At 38.8% G+C, this 18,804-nt stretch overlaps 1 long non-coding RNA gene across 1 annotated transcript; it reads right to left on the bottom strand.

The window, feature by feature from the left end:
- Positions 1-9,174: 9,174 nt before the first annotated feature.
- Positions 9,175-17,593, bottom strand: LOC127473289 (uncharacterized). Its single transcript, XR_007905357.1, has 4 exons — positions 16,811-17,593; positions 11,809-11,876; positions 9,765-9,863; positions 9,175-9,475 (listed from the first exon to the last, which is right to left on the bottom strand). It is a non-coding gene; the product is annotated as an uncharacterized LOC127473289 (long non-coding RNA).
- Positions 17,594-18,804: the final 1,211 nt, after the last annotated feature.

Raw genomic sequence — 18,804 nt, 5'->3', positions numbered from 1 at the left:
ACAGGTGCACTAGGGGACACTGAACAGCTTCACAGAAAATAAAACCAGAGGGTTATTAAATACTCAGGCACTGTAAACTAGATTAAGAGGTCTCTGAGCTACTCAGCAGATGGAGGCCAGAAAGTATCCTGTGTACTTACCCCACATGAAACCTTTCAGAAATATTCCCTCTTCCTTTGAGTCTCCTCTTAAGGACAGGCAGAAATCTGCTCCCAAGGTGAAGAGTCCTCCCTCAGAAATGCAGGAAGAAACAAATAATTACAGAAAACAGGAAACAGAAAAGGTAGAAGATCAAAAAGTAAAGAAGAAAAAAAAAAACAAACTCAAAATAAACCAGGAAGAAATCCAGACCACCCCTGACAGCACTTACTGATATCTTCCAATACACATGATCTGGTGAACACTGGACAGTGTCAAATGTCAAACACAGCATAAACCTCACACTAATTGTGAAAATGAGATGTATCATTTTACAGTATTGTTGCAATAAGATAATGTCACTTTATGCAGTTATATGAATGTGATCACCCAAATGATAAATGCTATTAATTTGTATCACATCAATGTCTGACTATTACAAGTTAAATAGTTCTATAAAGATAAGATATATAATATCTATAAGATATTATAGATATATATATAATATATATATTATATATTATATATATTATATAATATCTATAAGATATTATATATAACAATATAACATCTATAAGGTATTATACATGTCAAAGAGGTTATATATTGAAATAAAGCTTTTGAAAACCAGTGACATTCAATTAGAATGCAGTTTAGGTAAAAACGAGCACAGCAATACCTGAATAAAATACATATATACTTACTAGATTTTATAGGTACCAATCCTTGACATAAGCATCTCCTTAAATTAGTTGTAGGATTTAACACAACAAAATCAAAGGAAGAAATATGCAAGATAATGTTAAATTTTAATCCGTAAAAACACACACAAAAATAGGTGAAAACCTCATTTAGAACTTGAGGATGAAGGAAGGTAGACTGAGAATTTGAGGAGCAATTTGTACTTCTCTAGCAGCCATTCAGAACACAAAAATCTACTGAAGAATTCAAGAAATAACGTGTGGTGGCATTTCCTCACTCATTAGAGAAAAATAAGCATCCAGCATTACTCTCAATAAGAATATAAGACATGTGCATTGAAATAATGTAGTACCCAGGGCACCTTCCTACAAAGAGCTGCTGCCTGATGCACAGGACTCTCTTTAGAAACAAGGTCTCCCAAAACACACATTTTGTACCCAGAAATCAGGCTTCAGAACAACACATTTCTCACCAGAGGAATTACCATCTTCAGGTAGAATGGAGGAAAATGTTTCTTTGGTTTTTTTTTTTCTCTTCCGCCCAATCTTCAGGCAGAATTTCCTTTACACCAAACACAACCATCTGATAGTTTCACATGAAGTTCAAGTTGGAAATGCATAGTCATCAAAATAAACAATCCTCTCCACCTCAGACCCTTTCCTTACCCCATGCCAACCTCTCCTTGCACTGGCACAAGGGTTGATGCAAGTGGAGAAACTGCTCCGGGTTGCCAGTGACCTGACAGTGTTTTACTGGTCCTTCTTCTGGTGGCTTTCTTTAGGTTTCTGCAGCTTTCAGTGTAAATCCAGCTCTGGCTTTATGCAAAGGGCTTTAGGAGTCCTGTCTCTCACCAGAGGTTTCCTGTAAGCCTGAATTAGACATTTTTTCTCTACCAGTTAACTGCCAGGTCATCTTTTTTATTCCTTTAATGTTATTAACCCTGACCTGATGTTAATATTAATGTTACCAAGTAATAGTCATAGTAAGTTAAAACTACTGCTCTGAGAGTGTGGGAGGAGAAACAGAACTTGAGAGACTTCTGTTGCCAAAAAATTGTACTGTAGTTTGCTCACAGTGGGTGGAATAACAGCTCCTGGTGCTCAGGCCAGTGCTCTGCACTCTCTGTAACTGCTCTTAAAGGCCTTGGGAAACATTCAAATTCAATTTGAGCCCCTCAATTCTGATTTAGAGTCTCTCAATGCCAACAAAACAACAGCCATGGGAAACCTCAATGCAATGGGAATAGTAGCTCCTGATTTACTCTTCAGTGCTGATGGCCTTCTGCACACAATGGCACTGCAGCTGTGCTGCTCTGTGACATCTTGAGGGGAAAAGAAAGGATTTTATAAAAGCCAAGCTAAAAGCACTGTTTTAAATTTTATTTTTTGAAAGTGTATAAAGCTTTAATTAGCACAACTCAGCTGGAAAGCCTATAAATATTTGAATAGCAGTAAGATGTAGTTTACTTTTACATGTATCTTGGCATAAATTGGGGTCACGTGTAATTATCCGGATGACAGTATCCACTTTGAGATCATTTTAAGAGGATCACATTTCCTGATCAGTGTTGGGAATAACTAATATTAATGAGTGCCACTGAACCTTTAATGTACTTTCTCTTTATTCTTTGAAAGGATTACTTATGTTCAGAGCTTCATTCATATTGGAATAGGCTGTTCCATGTCACTTTTTGTGACAAGTACTAGAGTTCTGTTTTATTCTGTGGTTCCAAAGATAATTGGCAATGTTTAACTAAATATTAAATATGATTCCCCATGAAGGTTTTAAACCTGAATTTTGAGTGTATAAATGTGAGAGATGTTTTGACTATTTTACTTGAAATGTTCTTACACTACACTGAAAACTATATTTAGCTGTTGAAGTCATAGGTTCATCTTTAACTGCTACCAAGGTCAAAATGTTTTTCTGGGGAAAAACACTAGCTATAACTCAGAAATGGAAAATAGTTTAACTTACCACAATGGAGTCTTTCTGTTTTGATCATGAGTCCTAAATATCAGATATAATTTAGAAGAATTTTACTCTGAGTAAAACTCTTTTGTGCACTAATTATATGGGTTACAGATCTTCCCTTAAAAATACTGCATTATTCCCAGTTGCTGTTTTCTGGTGATTCATACCAGATTCACTTCCCATTGCAACCCATTATCATTTAATGCACCTTCAACTCAGAGCCAGCCAGGATTACCACTGGGAACTCCTCACTGGGGATCTCACTACAAAATCAGGTGCTCCAGATTCTATTCATTTCATTCATAACTATCAGGGGATGGGATCCTCCACCTTGTATGTCTGTTAACAGCTTCTTGGACGTTTCTCACTGTCTTGTTTAGTACAGACTAATATCTAGTTCAGCTTAGGGTAAAGTGTTTTAATTGATGTCTGATTTCAAGGGGAATCCCCAGATGTCAAATATTTACCTGTATAAACATGCTTGGTGTAAGACACAGAGGAAAGTAAATGTGAACTAAACTTGTCACCTTACTGTATTCCTGTTATGCCTTGACATTGTTCTTACCAAGGTTTTACATTTTGGTTGTATGAATTTCTTTGGGAAGAGTACTTTTTAAATTTGTTCAGATCCCATGGCAACTATAGGATGAACAGAGTTTGCAGTTCCAACCAAGCACCAAACAATCTCAAATTTGGTGTCCACCTGGCAGACAGACATTTGAAACAAATGCTTCATGTAGAGGAACTATATCCTACATGGGACAACTTCCAACTTCTATTGAGGCAACACTTCTGCTCTTTAAAGTATTCTTTACAAAAATGTTCAAGAAGCATCAGCTGATCCAGCAGGAATTCACTGCACAAATGAGGTTTACATCATTGTCTAAAGAAACAATAAATTCACTGCAGACATGAACATCATTGTGTGTTACAGATCCCTTCTCCTCCTGCTTCTGTAACACCCTCACACACCCAACACTGCAGTGGAAGCCAGTCCAGTTCAGTAACTAGAAACTTATTTCAAATACTCAGTTGGATCAGAATTTCTGTATTTCTAAGCAATGATAATTGTTGAAATGAACAGTCAGGAACTACAAGCAACTCGACACGTTAAAAACGTTTGATAACAGTAGGTAAATGCCACCCTACAGGAGTTGTTCACATCTCTTAGATGAAGACAGTTGAATTTGGAATTAAATTTATACCGAAGCATGAAGACAATCCATTTACCAATTTTGGCAGCTAGTGCTTTGCTTTTGACTCCAGTAGCTCTATAAGCCTTTGATAAGCTCATTATGCATTGTCTGTTTTTCCTTCTTTTTTTTTTGTTTCCCCAGAAAAAGGAAAGGATTGGCACACACAGTATGCTGCAACTTGTTGAATCCTGAGTTTAGGATGGAGGGTCTTGCACTGAGGAAGCATCTGTGCTGTGCTCCTTTGTCATTTGGATTTAAACAGCATATTCCTCAATGTTACTCCTGGTACCGTGTCCTGGGGGTTCCAGACAGGTCCTGGTCTCATAACACTTGGCTGTAGGTTCTGGTGCAGTCACACACATGTATTCCCATTGCATCCATACCAATACTTCAGTTACAAACCTCTACACCATGAAGTATTATTGATTTCATTCCAATCTGTTGGAAGCAGACAGTTTACATCAGTAGCTCCTATCTAGGTCTTCACTGCAAAACCACCACTTCCTACAATATGGAGAGTAATTTCTGATAGAGACACCAAATTCCAGGACAGAACTTCTCCTCTTCCAGGGCTATATTATTAGCTAAAGAGTTGTCCTCTTCATTGTGGCTTCCAATGCTTAACTGCGACTCTAGATTCCATTGGAATCTTATCCAGGATTGATTAATTTTAAAAAATTTTCCTGTTTGTTTAATTTCCTGTCACAGTAACCATGGTGATAAGCTGTGCAGGAATTAACAGAATAATTTGAAATATATTGAATAGACAATGTCACCCCATGTCCATTGTAATGTGTGACATCCTTCAGATATTACTGTTGAGGTCCAGAGGACTTCCATAAATACTACTAAAGGAATTGATCCAGCTCCCAGCTTTAGCAGGAGGCATCTGCTACCACTTAAAGTGCAGTATTTCACTTTTCTGGCCCAGCTCCAAAGTTCAGCATCACATATGGGCAAGTCCCAGAGCTTTCTATTTATTTATTTAAGAGGAGAATTAAAGCCCAGAACTAGAGCATTATCCACGGATATTAGCAATGCACTTGTGCTGAAAAGGTTTTAAGGATTTATTCAGCAGTACCAGGAGCAGTTCTATAGGCTGCTTCTCCATTTTATGTTCTTTGCATTACTGTGCAGTGTGGGTTTTCTGTAATACTATTGTGCTATTTGCATTCACTCAAGTAGGTGACTGTGGTGAATTTTAAAGATAAAATGCTTCAAGGAACATACATATGCCGCACTATATTTGGAATGAAAAATGAGGAAAAGAGTTTGCAAACAAGAATATAAGTAAGCTGGATATATCATAAACAGAATACAGGAAAAATCATTCTTTAATCATAGGCAGCAAGACATCATTATCTTGGAGTTAAGGTTGCTAAGCAACTTAGCTGGTACAAAACCTACAGCACAGAAACCTTACTGTTAATGAACTCTTAAGTGTGGTAAATGTCCAAAGTAACAGGGATTAAACTGATAACATTATATTTCATATACTCCCTTATCTGTACAAGCCAGGCAAGTCATAGTCTCATTCCCATTTTTCATTCTGGTAATTTTTCATTTTATTGAGCCCTTTATGACCGTGCAATAATATGGTATAGAAAATGTAGTCTAAAGGACAACGTGCACAATGGACAGTAGAATAAATACCAAGGGATGGCAGAATTTTCAAGACATATTTTCCATTAAAACACAGATTATGGAAAGTGTCTTACCTGAAGACATCTTGTATGCTGCTCCTTACTTCATTCATAAAAATCCAATAGCTGTAGAACTGAAGAATCTTTTAGGAATTTTGGTCTTTAGGTCTAAATGCTACTTGTCAGTCCAGGTCCATCAGTTAATTTGTCTTTAAGACAAAACTTCTGGAAACTGTTAGCAGAAAGATAAAACAAGTAGGTAATAGTAAATCCCCTTTCAAACACTCTGTGGACACACTGAATGTGTCACAGTAATTACAAATGGCCCTCCTGGTATTTACTAAATAAGCCTTTGATGTGAAAAAGATGTTGAACACGCCAAAATCATGACTAGAGTTCATCATGTAGCTCTTATTTATAAGAAAATAAGTCAGGATATGTGAAGCACAGAACAGGAGTAGAGGACAGAGGAGACCACACTGAAATCCTCCTCGTTCCTGTCAAAACAAAATCCTACAGTTTCAGGAACTATCTCCCTGGCTTCTTTCAGCATTGCCCACATCCCTGTGCACTGAGTTTGTCTGGAGCTGACAGTGATGTCCCCAGAGATCGAATGTGACCCCCTCAGTCATTATGGGGCTGAGCTCCTCTCTATGACCAAGCTGCTAAAACAACCCTAAAACCACCATCCCCCATCCTGGAGCGGAGCTGGGTGGGCTGTGGGTGGACACAGCCTTTCCTGGTACACCGTGCTCCTCCTGCTTCTGTTCCTTACCTGTATTCCAGATTATTATTATTGTAAGTCTTTGTGAGGAAAAAAAGGCAAATTCAAGACAGTGTTATCTAATGAAGGCCATGTCTCAAGCAAAGAATTCTGAAAATTCAAACAATGGCACTGTCAACTTCAAAATTCAATTGCTTTACCTGATGAAATAAGATTTATTGGGTCATTGTTCAGCTTCTTGGGCACTCTATTCTGTAGTTCAGACTAAGGGGATAAGTGTAATAAAAGTTAGAATAAATGCATCTAAAGGTGATTCAGAACTTGAGTTAAACAACCTTATTTCCCATATGCCTTTGAACCATCAAAGCTGCAACAGCCCTTACACTAACACTGTCTCTTAACTGAAGGGCTGCAATTACTTATAAAATATGAACTGTGTAACCCTTCAGATTATTTTTTCTGGATCCTTGTTGCCTCAATACTCATCCCAAGGGCTTTTAATCTCAAGCATTTTTCCTCAGCTGCTCCACTGACCATAAAGCATCACAGCCAGACAGGGAGGGGAAGACATTAAACACCCAGTGAAAGATTTCTGCTGACTTTGGTAAACATTAGATCAAGCAAATAACCATGCATCAAACTCTGCCTCGATTAATGGGCTTCAGAGAAACATATTTCATAAGCAAAGCTCACACAAAGAAAACATTCATCCTTGTTTCTCTGAACTTTTTGTGGATGGAGCATGGAGTTAGAGCACCGTGGCAGTGATCTTTTCTGTTGGTTATCAGCACGTGACCATGAGCAGGAGAATTATTACACCAATTTCTCACATAGGAGCCACAGAAGAAGTTGAATAACCAACTGTCCAGGGAGTATGGGCTGTCTTTATAAAACCTGGAAGAGAATACAAATCTCCAGCAACCCCACTCAATGTCTAAGCCAACAGATCAGTTTTACCAACACTGGGACAGCTCTGCCTTTAATGGGTATCAGCTGCCTGGCCTCTATCACCTATGCTCTTAAACCAGCTTTGAATAACTTGTTCTGACTGTCCTGCCAGGCTCTGCCTCGGGCAGTTTGAGCTTCCAGATTTCTTTGGCATGAGTCTACCTTTCACTGGATGACACCCACTTGAAGTCCATCTTTCTTCTTCTTTTACTCCTGTGCTCTAAAGGGAAGGTTGTCAATCTCTTGTGACATTACTCACTCCAGTGTAGGAAGTTTGGTTCATTTGGACTAAGAACTCTGCAAACCCATGAGTGGGAATAATTTGTGTAATAATAGCTGTAGATTGTTCTCCGTGGATTTTTTTCTTCAGTACCGTTTATAAACACTACTTATAACCAAACTCATGGTTCCACCTTATTTTAGAGCTCTTTAATATAATGGCTTTCCTGTTTTGCTCTCTCTGGGCTCAGGGAAGGGAAGGAAAACCCAAGAAGGAGAAAAGAGAGCCATCATTCTGATAGCTCTGCAGTAATGAATAGTTATTGCTATTTCCAGACTCCTTAGGTAAATGACCCATCTAGTGATTACCACATCCCTGGAGTGACTGAACTTGTGATCCCTGAGTGGTCTCCCCTCAAGGGCACCTGTTTAACTTCCAGCCAGCAGCAATCTCCCTCTGATCAGACCCTGTTCCTTCTCATCCTCAGCAGGGTATTGACCTGAAGCCTCCTTGTAAATCCTGGCGATCCTCTCCGCTGTTCCAAGTGCAATCCAGCAGCTGCAGAATGCTCCCCTCAGAGGGGAACAGAAAAGCAGCTGATAATGCCTCACTTTGCAGTGCAAAATAAGTTTTAAGGACAAAAGCACTAGGGAAAAAGCGTATAAGTGACTGCAAATTACTCGTATAGATGATAATCAAACACAGACTCCCATCAACTTTACCCACTCCTGGACTGAGCAAGGATTTCTTTTCCAAAGGGTGTGGGGTAGGGCTCTCTCCACTCATTTTCCCTTTTTTCCTCTTCCTTCTTAAGATGGAAGAAACAAGTATTTGAGGCTGAAATGAATCCACCCGAGTACTCTGGTAGGATCTGTTCTCTTCTCCACGAAGTTTGCACTTCAAAGGAGTGAGATACCACACCTGGCACAGTTTGGTACCCACCTCGTGACTGCATCCCACTGCAGAGGAGTGGATGCAAACTGCCTTGGACAGCACCAAGCAGAGAGAAGGAACACGCTGGCCCAGCACCATTTGCCTCCCTTCCCTTGGCCTTACAGACCGTATCTGCTCATTCCACTTTTTGTGCGACAGGTTTTTTATCAGTAAAACCATTTCACTCGCCTTTGTTTCGTTCGATGCACCCCACAGACGGACCCCTGGGGTTCATCCTCCCAGAGCTCTGACACTGGACACCTTTTCCCTCTTGGCTGTGACTCTCTGTCACAAGCATTAGGGATTCGTGTCAGCTCGTGATTTTGCTTTCTACAAGCACCCTGTCTTGTTGCAGCAGGAACTAGAAGGCTTATATAACAATAATTCCCTGTTCCTCAGCTGCTCCACGCTCCCATAGCATCTCACATGGCAAGACTCCTTTTGAAACTTCTCCCTGGCAGCCTGTTCTGGTCTCCTGCAGAGAACCTGAAAAATAACATTTCTTTCCCCATAATGTTCCTTTGCAACACTTCCTGTAGTTTTACAGCAGACAAGATTAAAAAGAAACAAAACTCCATGACCAGCAGGGAGTTCTGCACCGGGTGACAATTTGAGGTGCAATTGTGCAATAAGGGATTGTTAGGGTGGCAGTTTGTTACAGCTTTGCAAGGAACAGTGTGTGTCAATGCAGTTATATTTAGAGACTGTCACTCAACTGTGAAACCTCCACTGCCTTGGTCAGAAGTCTCCCCAGTGCTTCAGTATGTTTTTCCTTTATGCTTAACTCACATTTCAGAGTCAAACTGTGGAAGAGAAGTTCTATTTCTTCCTTATTTAACACCCCAGCAATTTCTTTTAAACCGTACAGGGGTTTGGTTTTGGTTTCTTGCTCTGAACTTTCCCTCTTGTGCAGGATGGTAGGCTGCAAATGGTACATGAATTAGAGACTTATCTTTCCTCTTCATCCATTTTAAAGGCTCTGAAAAACTGTATATTCCTGACAAAAAAATACATTAATACATAAAATGAACATCAATTCAATCAAAACTATTACAAAAAATTACCTCTGAGATAATAATTATCTCTAGAATTATCTCTAGGAATAATTATCTCTATTTTAAATATGGTAAAGTATTATTTCCTTGGGTACACAAAGAAGCTTTGCTATAATATCTGCAGGAGCTGCTGTAGATTTTTATCCTTCTAATCTCATAATCATCATTAATGTTTTTAATTCCAGATTGTAGCTACCAAAAAGCTTGGGATACACAGCAAAAATTACATACCCCAGATTCTGTATCAGTTTCTATTGGCTTGATTTGTGGGTTCCCAGCCCTTGTGATGTGCATTTCTGAGCCATTGCCACCAGTCCAGTTCTCAGTAGCCTACACCGGAAATACCAAGGATATTGAGATCAAAAACATTTTTATTCTAAACTCCATACAGAACTTAAGGTTTTGAGGTGTTTTTCTGATTTTGTTGTTTTGGGTTTTTTTTAATGAAAAGTATGACTTAAACAGAGGAGGAGCTTGGATTTCACAACCAGCCAATTAACTCTTTTCAAGAGAATTTCCAAAATGTCCCTATGAAATCTTTACTAAATCAAACAGGTATACCTATTCCTGAAAAATATTTCTGGTTTCAGTAGCTGAGACATATTTTAAGGTAAAAAAACCCACTTCTACCAGATACAGCTTGATGCATTTTGTGCCCCTGTAGACTCGCATCTCAAATTCCAACTGCGTGCTAGTGCTTCAAGCCAAGAAATGAACCCGACTGCACAGCTTTGCAGCTGTAATGGCTTCATATTTGATGATATTTACAACCTATTTAGTCTTGCAAAGCACAAGAGAACTATGTTTAGGATTTTTTAGAAACCAAGCTGAGCCAGCAGAGCTGTGGCTCACAAGACCTGTGCTGCTTCCCTGATGTTACGAGCAAAACCTGCTCAGCCCTTTGGAGTTACGAGTTCCCCAAATACTTTATCCTTTACAAATGGCTGTACCCTACATTAACTGCAAGAGTAGGTGTTAAGTTTTATCATACAATTTGAAACCATACTACTGCAATTTATTTAACTGAGCTGACTAAGCTTCCTGTGGGAACTGGTGCCAAGCTTTGTGCTGCAGGTGGGTAGGACAGGAGCAGTGCTGACCCCAGTACTGCAGTATTAACTAAAAGTTTCCCTAATTCACAGGATTATGCCATAGCCATGTTGTACTTCAAGTCATAAATTGTTACTTTTAACTCTGTTTCTGAAGTATAGTGAGCTTCATAAGAAATTCTGCTTGTAATGGCTGAAACCATATTTTGCCATTTGAAGTTAATATAATCATTTTGAGTTTTCTTATATTATTCTGGTTTTACCGAAGAAGATTTCATCCTTAATGCATCATCAGTAGAACATTCAGTTTACAGGAGTCGTGTTAAAATTAAACTACATTATTTTGCAAGCAAATAGTCTTGAAATACATCAGTGTAGCAACAGCAAACACGGAGCTCACAGAAACACCCTACATTTTGGTAAATATGATCATTATTTCTCACTTCTTGTTGCCCTTATACCTGCAGCCACGTGAAGGGTGAACTGCTGATTATTTCCACTCTAAGTGCTGGCACTGACTTTTTCCAGTTACTGTTATTTTTTTACTGAACCATCCAATAATTACTAAGAGGAGAGATGAAGACCAATATTTTCTTGTGCATGTTTATTCCAACATGCTCATGCAGTTTCATTAAGTTTAACAGAAGCTGGCTGGTTTGATATCTCTGCTTTACTATATAGTGTTCTTTCATCTTTAGATCTTACAGTTTATAAACAACTGGTGTCAGGTTAAAAAGATGGAAGATACACAAAAGTGAAGCCTTTAACAACTAAGTTATGTGTTGGGTAACAGAGGGTTTGGGGGGGACTCAAATATTTTGTTAAAATTGCTTGGGGGTGTGGGGCAAAAAGGGAGCAGCACAAAAGGCAACAGTGGTTTGGGAGTTCATGGGGATGTGTTTCAGCCCTCTGCTCTAACGGTGTTTCCTGATTTTTGCTCAAGGTAGGCACTGTCATACACAGAGAACCTGTGTTATTTTCTAAGTCATTAGGGCCTGTGTTTTGGGCACAGAAAATCAAAGAAACCAAGTGTTACTGGAAGAGATTAAACCATTGGTTTCAACTGGATCCATTCAGATACATAGTGTGCACTAACTAGACTAGTTTAAGGTGAAACTAAACTGCAAGTGCACTTCAACCATTTATGGGCATCTAGTTCACAGAATGAGATCTTAACTAGGCTGATGTAAACCCACCCCTCACGCTTTTTAAAACCCATACAGTACCTTCAGCCTGCTTGTTTCTCAGATCCACATCCACTGCTCCACACCAGACAGCCCACAGAACCGAAAAGCTGAGAAAAGAGCAGACTGGATTTTAAGACTTCTCAGGGTGCAAGCTGGTTCTTGTACTCGTTTTCACTGTGCCCAGAAAAAAAAGTCTCCAATCTAGATCCTAATATTGCAATAGTTATCAAACCTAGAAATATGTCAAAAAGATAATAGGCTGCAAATCTGGAATTGAAGCAGGTTCTAGATCTCCAAAAAAAGGGGGACTGAGGCTGCCAGACAGAATGAAACCAGGAGAAAGTTCCTTCCTGCTTCAGAACTATAGGAAAAGCAATTCAATCAGAAGGTGTCTCTTCCCTTCCTGCCCCCATTGCGAGAAGGAACAATTCTGACTTACTAGGTCAGCATAGTCTGCAAGGCTTTGCAAAATAACAAAGATGCAAGTACTTTCCTGTGCCTAAGGCTTGCCCTCTCTCTTAAAAAGACATAAATACAAATCATACACACATAAATATATATATATTCATTAATTTTATACTTTACTGAGCACTTTCAGAGATACTATAACAGCTGGGCAGAGCAGGGAACGTATTTTCAGCAATATTTTTTTGTAATACTTTTGAACACTGTTTCATGTTTCCACATAAAGCAATGCATCTCTCATACATACCAATGCACTGCAACAAATATTTCTGATGATTGGTTTGTCTGGTTCGAGCAGAGTTAACCTGACCTTGTCCTTTGGACAGAATTCTTTTCAGCTGAGATATCTAACTCTTCTCATATGACCTCAAATGCAGCCACTTTCTACCTCCCCACACTGATCTGTGGCTCTTTTGTCATCACAAATATGTTGAGTGGAACTGCACATGCAACAATGACTTTTTGCAAGAAATCAGATTAAGAAACTAATCAGGGAAAGCCATTTTGGTGTGTTTTAATACTTTTGAAACAAAGTGAAAATGGAGAATATATCAAGCTCATTTCAGCTTAAGGGGGTGAGCGTAAAACTGTCTTTACAGAAAGCTTTCTACTCTTTCAGAGAGACAGTCAAAATAGGGCATGCTAATAATATGGCATTTGGGAAAAGCTATGTATTATTTTAAGGCTAATTTGATAAATTGCCATCATTAAGACCTTGATAATGGCTAGGTCTAATGCAGCTGCTCAGGTATATAATAATAGTATGATGCCTGCTCTTTGGGTTTTTTTCAAGAAAATGCTGTAGTTTGACTCAAGCACTGGTGGCAGAATGGGCTGGTTGTCACCATATCTCAACCTGGGGGACAGAATTCAACTCTTAGAAATCATGTAATTGGTGACTTGGTTTGAAACCTGAGCAATTAGAATTAGTATTACCCAAAGAAATCTCTCTAGGATACAGATTGAGATAATTAATAACACACATTTACTTTATACTTAAATCATACCTGCACCAAACTCAGAGCAAAGCAGGAGGCAAACACAGAGCTCAATTCCAGAGATACAGGACCAAGTTCCACTGAACATTTTGATTCCACTGGGCTCAGTGGGGACCACTGAGTTTATATTCCCCCAAATTTAGGCATTTATGGGGCACTTGGATCAGGAGTGTGGCTGCCTTGCCCTGCCTTATGGGCAATGAAGGCAGAGAGGTGCTTTTAGAGACGATGCAAGTCTTAGGTGGGGATCAAAACCCTGAAAGAACTAATCCCTCCCTTATTTCTAGACTCTTAACTGAGGTTAAATGGGTTCAATTTGGACTCTGCAAGCTCATATAAAGAAAAGTTTGGATCCATAATGCTTGTCTTGATCAAATTTTAAAACATGCAAGAGAATTTTTACAAGTAATTTTCATAGATGGATTTGACCCCAAGTAGCCACTGGAAATAGAAATGCTGTTTTATTATCAGGCAAAGTAAATACTTACCAAATTAATACACAAGCCCCTAGCAGATTTACATTTTTTCTCTTTTCCCTGAGCTCTATTAATATTTAAGTTTGCTGGTGTCCAAATGACCCGACAGAAATTTTTGAAGGAAGTCATTATTACCCACAGCACAAAAGGATAAAATAGTCAAAAAATTAGCCTTCTTTGAATGGAATTTAAGTGAGAAAGAACAGAGCACATTTCATCTTGATATTTCTGATTATACAACACATCAATAAGAAGATATATTTATTATAGTGACCAACATTTCTGGGGAAAAAAAATATCAGCATCAGAATAGCTCTTTTGTCTTAAAAGATTTCATGATGGCAGTTGAAAAGGTGTCATTTGTTTTTAATATAATATTTAATCCACACTTAATTACGAAAGGAAACCATGTAATCCACTAAATGAGATGGAGTTAAAAATAGCAAAAAGAGGTACTAAAGTACATAATGAATTTTGGCAGCTGCTTATATTTAGGGAAATAATAAATTCTATCCAAGAAACTAAGAATTGAAAGGGGAAGCAAATTCTCATTGTGTGCCTGAAGTCTGAAGGGCTGTTCACCAGGGCACCAACAACCTTCAGAGTCAATAGCTCAAGATCTCATTAAACCATACAATACTTTATGCATATTACAACACTAAGGTCTGGCTCATTGCTTAGATGTGCTGCAAAAGTGTAAAATCCCTCTTAGTTCTACTGCTACTTTCCTGTCCAGCTTTACCAAAGTGCTTTTGAACTGGAAAGCTGCTCTGAGAACTTCTGTACTGCCTATTTTCCTTCTCAGATTGGGGAAATCAATCCACATTTGGTTTGGTCCCCAAAATTGTAGTTATTCTGTCATCAAAGGATTCTATAATCAGTTAACATGTGCTATAAAGCCTTAAGCATGTTAAAAATTATGGGCAGACAGCAGGTTTTCACATCCTCAGGTTGTGCAATACTTATCATATGTGAATATTCTTTGCATCAAAATTTATCTACTGTGTCCAGTCTGTATATCTACACTCAGTAAAAGTGTGTAAAAATAAAGTTGTCTTTATCTAAAGGAGTCTCTTCTAGAAAAAAAATGTCATCTTCTTCCCTCAAAAAAATTGAAAGAAATGAAGAAATAAAAATTGAGGGAAACGGGTAAAAAGGTGTTCAATATACAGTACTTAGTTCAATTAAATGTTATTTAAAGAATAAGCAGTTCTAAAGACTTTTACTTGATTCTTCATCCAAGTGTGTTAAAACATAATTTGATCACTATCCACCCTTGGGTATGTGTTGACCCTGAAGGGCTGCAATCCATAACCAGTTCAACAGCTGGAAGCTCCAGATCTAAGGCTGGAAGTAAAGTTCACCTTTTTAAAAAATGAAAATAATTAACCAAATAAAGCCTGTGGTAGCTTCTCTGGCATTTGAGCTCTCAAATAAAGATTAAATGTCTTTTGGTCCTTTACTGAACCCACCAAGGCTTCTCCTGTATTCCGAAAGATATCCCCAAGAGGTGACGCCCCGAAGACAGATAATGAGCCCCTAAAGGAGTCAAGACCAAGCCCAGGCATGAAAAGCTTTACCAATCAACATGAAAAAACCAAGATACTTTCAAACCAACAGGACTGGAGCCTTCAAAAATTAATGGACTGCATCATATGAAGCTGCCAACACAAAGCAAACAGAGATCCTTAAGTACATCCTCCCCTGTATCCATAAATCAATCTGTAATAACAACTCCTACTGCTGCACTGAACTTTTCCTTCCAGATACTTACTTGGAAAACAGAAACATGCCTCCTCATGTGTCCATTAAAAACAATCGGTGTTGTTGATGCCTTCTCAGGTGATTTAATCCCTGTGTGTGTTCTTACCTTTCTTTAACAATTTGTATGACGCCTTTCCTCATTTTTATTCACTTATTAGCACAGCAAGCAATTACTTGGGGAAGGGGAAGAAAAGAAAAATAACCTCAGACTGATGGGATGGAAAAAGCTTAAAAAAAGAAGGCAAGAGGCAGACTTGCTTGGTCTCAGAGCAGTTGCCATGGCACTGCATCTGACTTGTCTACAGATTCACTCTCTGGCAGGTAGCAGCAGGCACAGGAGTTAGTTTTCATCCTCTCTAGGAGAGGAAATTTATTTTCCCCTCACCTCTTGGGCACTAAAACTCAACCTTGTTCACAGTGCTAAGAAATACTGAGCTGACCCTGAATTCCACGTGCAATAGGAGTTCAGCCTACACCACTCCCCACTGACTCCTCTCATTTTCAGCCTCTCACCTTCACCACTAAACCTGCCCCAGTGAACCTCTCTCCAAAACTTTTGCAGTGTTTTGCATAGCAAAGTAATTCCTGTTGTTCCATTAGTTTTAATCTTTTCAAATCTACAACATACCTCTTCCTTCCTTCAGTGAAATTTGACTTATCCAAATGACCAGGAAGACACTGAAAAAGTTCAAATATTATCTTCAGAATAATTTTTAAAATATTTTCAGTGATTGCACTTGTCAAACTATATAATGTCAAAGAAGTCCTCCTTCTACAACTTAACCTCACTGAATAAGCTGATAAAAAGACAGATTTCCTGCAGCCTCAAGGGAAGCTCTTTGGATGCACTTTGCCTCTTTCACCTAAATGACATCACCTATTCTCAGTATTTCCAACAGTCATTTCTGCCTTTGAGTGATTTAAATCTCTGTTGCCTGTACTCTCAGCTCCCATTTTTAGCACCAGAATCAAAGTATGCCTTGTCACCTCTTAACAAAAAAATAGTTTCAAGTTTGTCAGATCTTCCCCCTCCGTCAAATTTGTTCTTCTCTTCCATCATTGGCACACTCAAACCTATTTCTCCTTTAGCTAAGCTAAATCCTCTCTGCTTTCCTTTCCCGTTATTCTATAAACCTGTTTTCCTCTCTCTCTGATCCCAAAACCATAGTAGACAGCTTTGACATTACCCCTTTTCCTGCTTGTCGCCTCAAGTTCTTTGGTTTATTTGGAATACAGCTGCCAACCACCCCACCCTCAGCACCTGCTTTTGCCATTCCTTTATCTGTGACATCACATTTAGGCTTTTCGTTTTCAGCTTCAGAAGTCTCCAACTCTTACCTGAACTGCTGTCTCGGGCTTTAGCTTGGCCTGTGGTGCCCTCTGAGCTCTCCACTCTGAATATGCTGTGTTTTCAGAGTGTTTTCTGTCAATACTCTGGGCAATCACATGGAAGCAATACAGCCTCCCTGCCACAGCTGCAAACATCATTAGCTCAACAATACTTTATAATTTTGGTAACAAGGAGATGAAGCAAAACTGCTGTCTTGAGTCAGGTGCCAAAACAAGGGCTCTGTCCCTCTACTTTCCAACTGGACACAGAACTATAACAAATGTGCTGCTCTGAACTGCCTTCATTCCATTTGAGAAAATAAAAATCTCAGAAACTTTCAAGCCACTTTGCAACCTTGGCACTTCAGGGCCTGAGCAACAAGGGGCAAACAGAAACTATGATTAAGATTTGTTCTTTAATTCTTTGTGCCTCCTGCCCTTCCTTTGCAGAGGCTGCCTCATCAGGAGCCCGCTGCCTCAAACTGGAACTTGCAGCCCTGTAACTACCTCAGACTGTTTAGAACAATGACATTATTTATATACTGGATGGTTTGCAGTACACCTTTCATTCCTTTTCAGAGCAGCATATGATTGTAATCACCAGTAACAAATACAGCACAGGAAAACACTGATTGCAGTAACTTGGCAATCCAGATGTCAGAGTTCCAGATCTGTTCCAGCCAGGCTGTGTGACCCACTGTCAGACTCCACATGCAACTAATTCCTGCATAAGCAATAAAAATACCTGAGCTCAAGCCAGCTACAAGGCTTATCCCCATGTCTAACCACACTTCAGTTCTGCAGCCTCACATCTTCACTTTATACCTTTCTCTTTCTTACATTTTTCAGTGAATTTGCTTTAGTCAGACCGAGGCACTTCTCACATTTACCTTCCGTGAGTACTCAAACAATTGAGTTCTCCTGACATAAATGCCTGTGGAGAAGGAATGAATGTCAAGGTCTTAAGCCAAAGCATTTGTGTCAACCTAACATATGATTCAATGCAGAGATGATGTGCATTCTGTCACTCAGTAAATGGAAAGAAACACACCATTGTGATTTATGATTGAGCACCTCTGAGCAACACAGCTTGGAAATTAAAAACTAGCAGAGAGTTCTCTGCAGGGTAAAAAGGGGAAGGCAGGGCATGAGAAGGGGAAATGGAAAAATACATCTGGAATCTAAGTTATTAAATAAGGTTAACGAAAAATATGATACTGTTCTTGTAAAAATCTTGAGCTGGTAATACCTTTTGGTCTCTCATTAGTTTTGAGCATGAATGTCAATATACAAGTTGTGAGCCATCTTTCTTTCCTGAGTTTCTTTCCATTGTCTTTGCTATTCCAGTTCCTGGTGAAAGAAGCAGGTCTGCACGGTTATCACTCGTGTTCCTCTACTACAACTGTACCTTTCCAAATTACATTTCTATTCCATCACAAACCTCATTCTCCTCCCGTCAATTTATACTGCATTGTTGAGTAAACTTTACCAGAACAGGGATTTTCATACCTTGTTTTATAAATATTTATGCCTTTGGAGAAAAGAGTTAAATATAGTGACATATAGTTAATTCTATTTCCAGAGCTGGACGAGCTGCAAAACAGCTTAATGCAAGTGACAATAACTGCAAATATAGACAAAAACAGAGTAATCACATCAGTATTTTTTATGCAAAATATATTATAAAAAATGAAATGTGCATATTTTATTAAAATGCAAACTATATATGGCCCATAAAATGCTGATTTTAATGTCCTCATTACTGTTAAATGATTTCCTTCTCGTACACCATTTGGTAAAAACAGTCAGTTAATGGCACTATATTGGAGTTTAAATTACAATATTTTTTTTTAAATTAAGTATGTTCAGAAAATCTGTTCTGTAAGAGCACTGCTGAAAACACGATTACTAGAAAAACACTAGGATGAGAAGTGTCTTTCCCCAGCAGTATCCCTGTAATATTGCATTCCCATTCTCACTTTAAAGTGAAACCTGTGTACAGG

Source organism: Manacus candei, unplaced genomic scaffold (genome assembly GCF_025592945.1).
Source record: "Manacus candei isolate 608988 ecotype Guabito, Panama unplaced genomic scaffold, ASM2559294v1 h1tg000035l, whole genome shotgun sequence".
In the NCBI taxonomy this organism is placed as follows: Eukaryota; Metazoa; Chordata; class Aves; order Passeriformes; family Pipridae; genus Manacus; species Manacus candei.
Note: the sequence above shows the minus strand (reverse complement) of the source record. Positions and strands in the feature narration are given on the sequence as shown.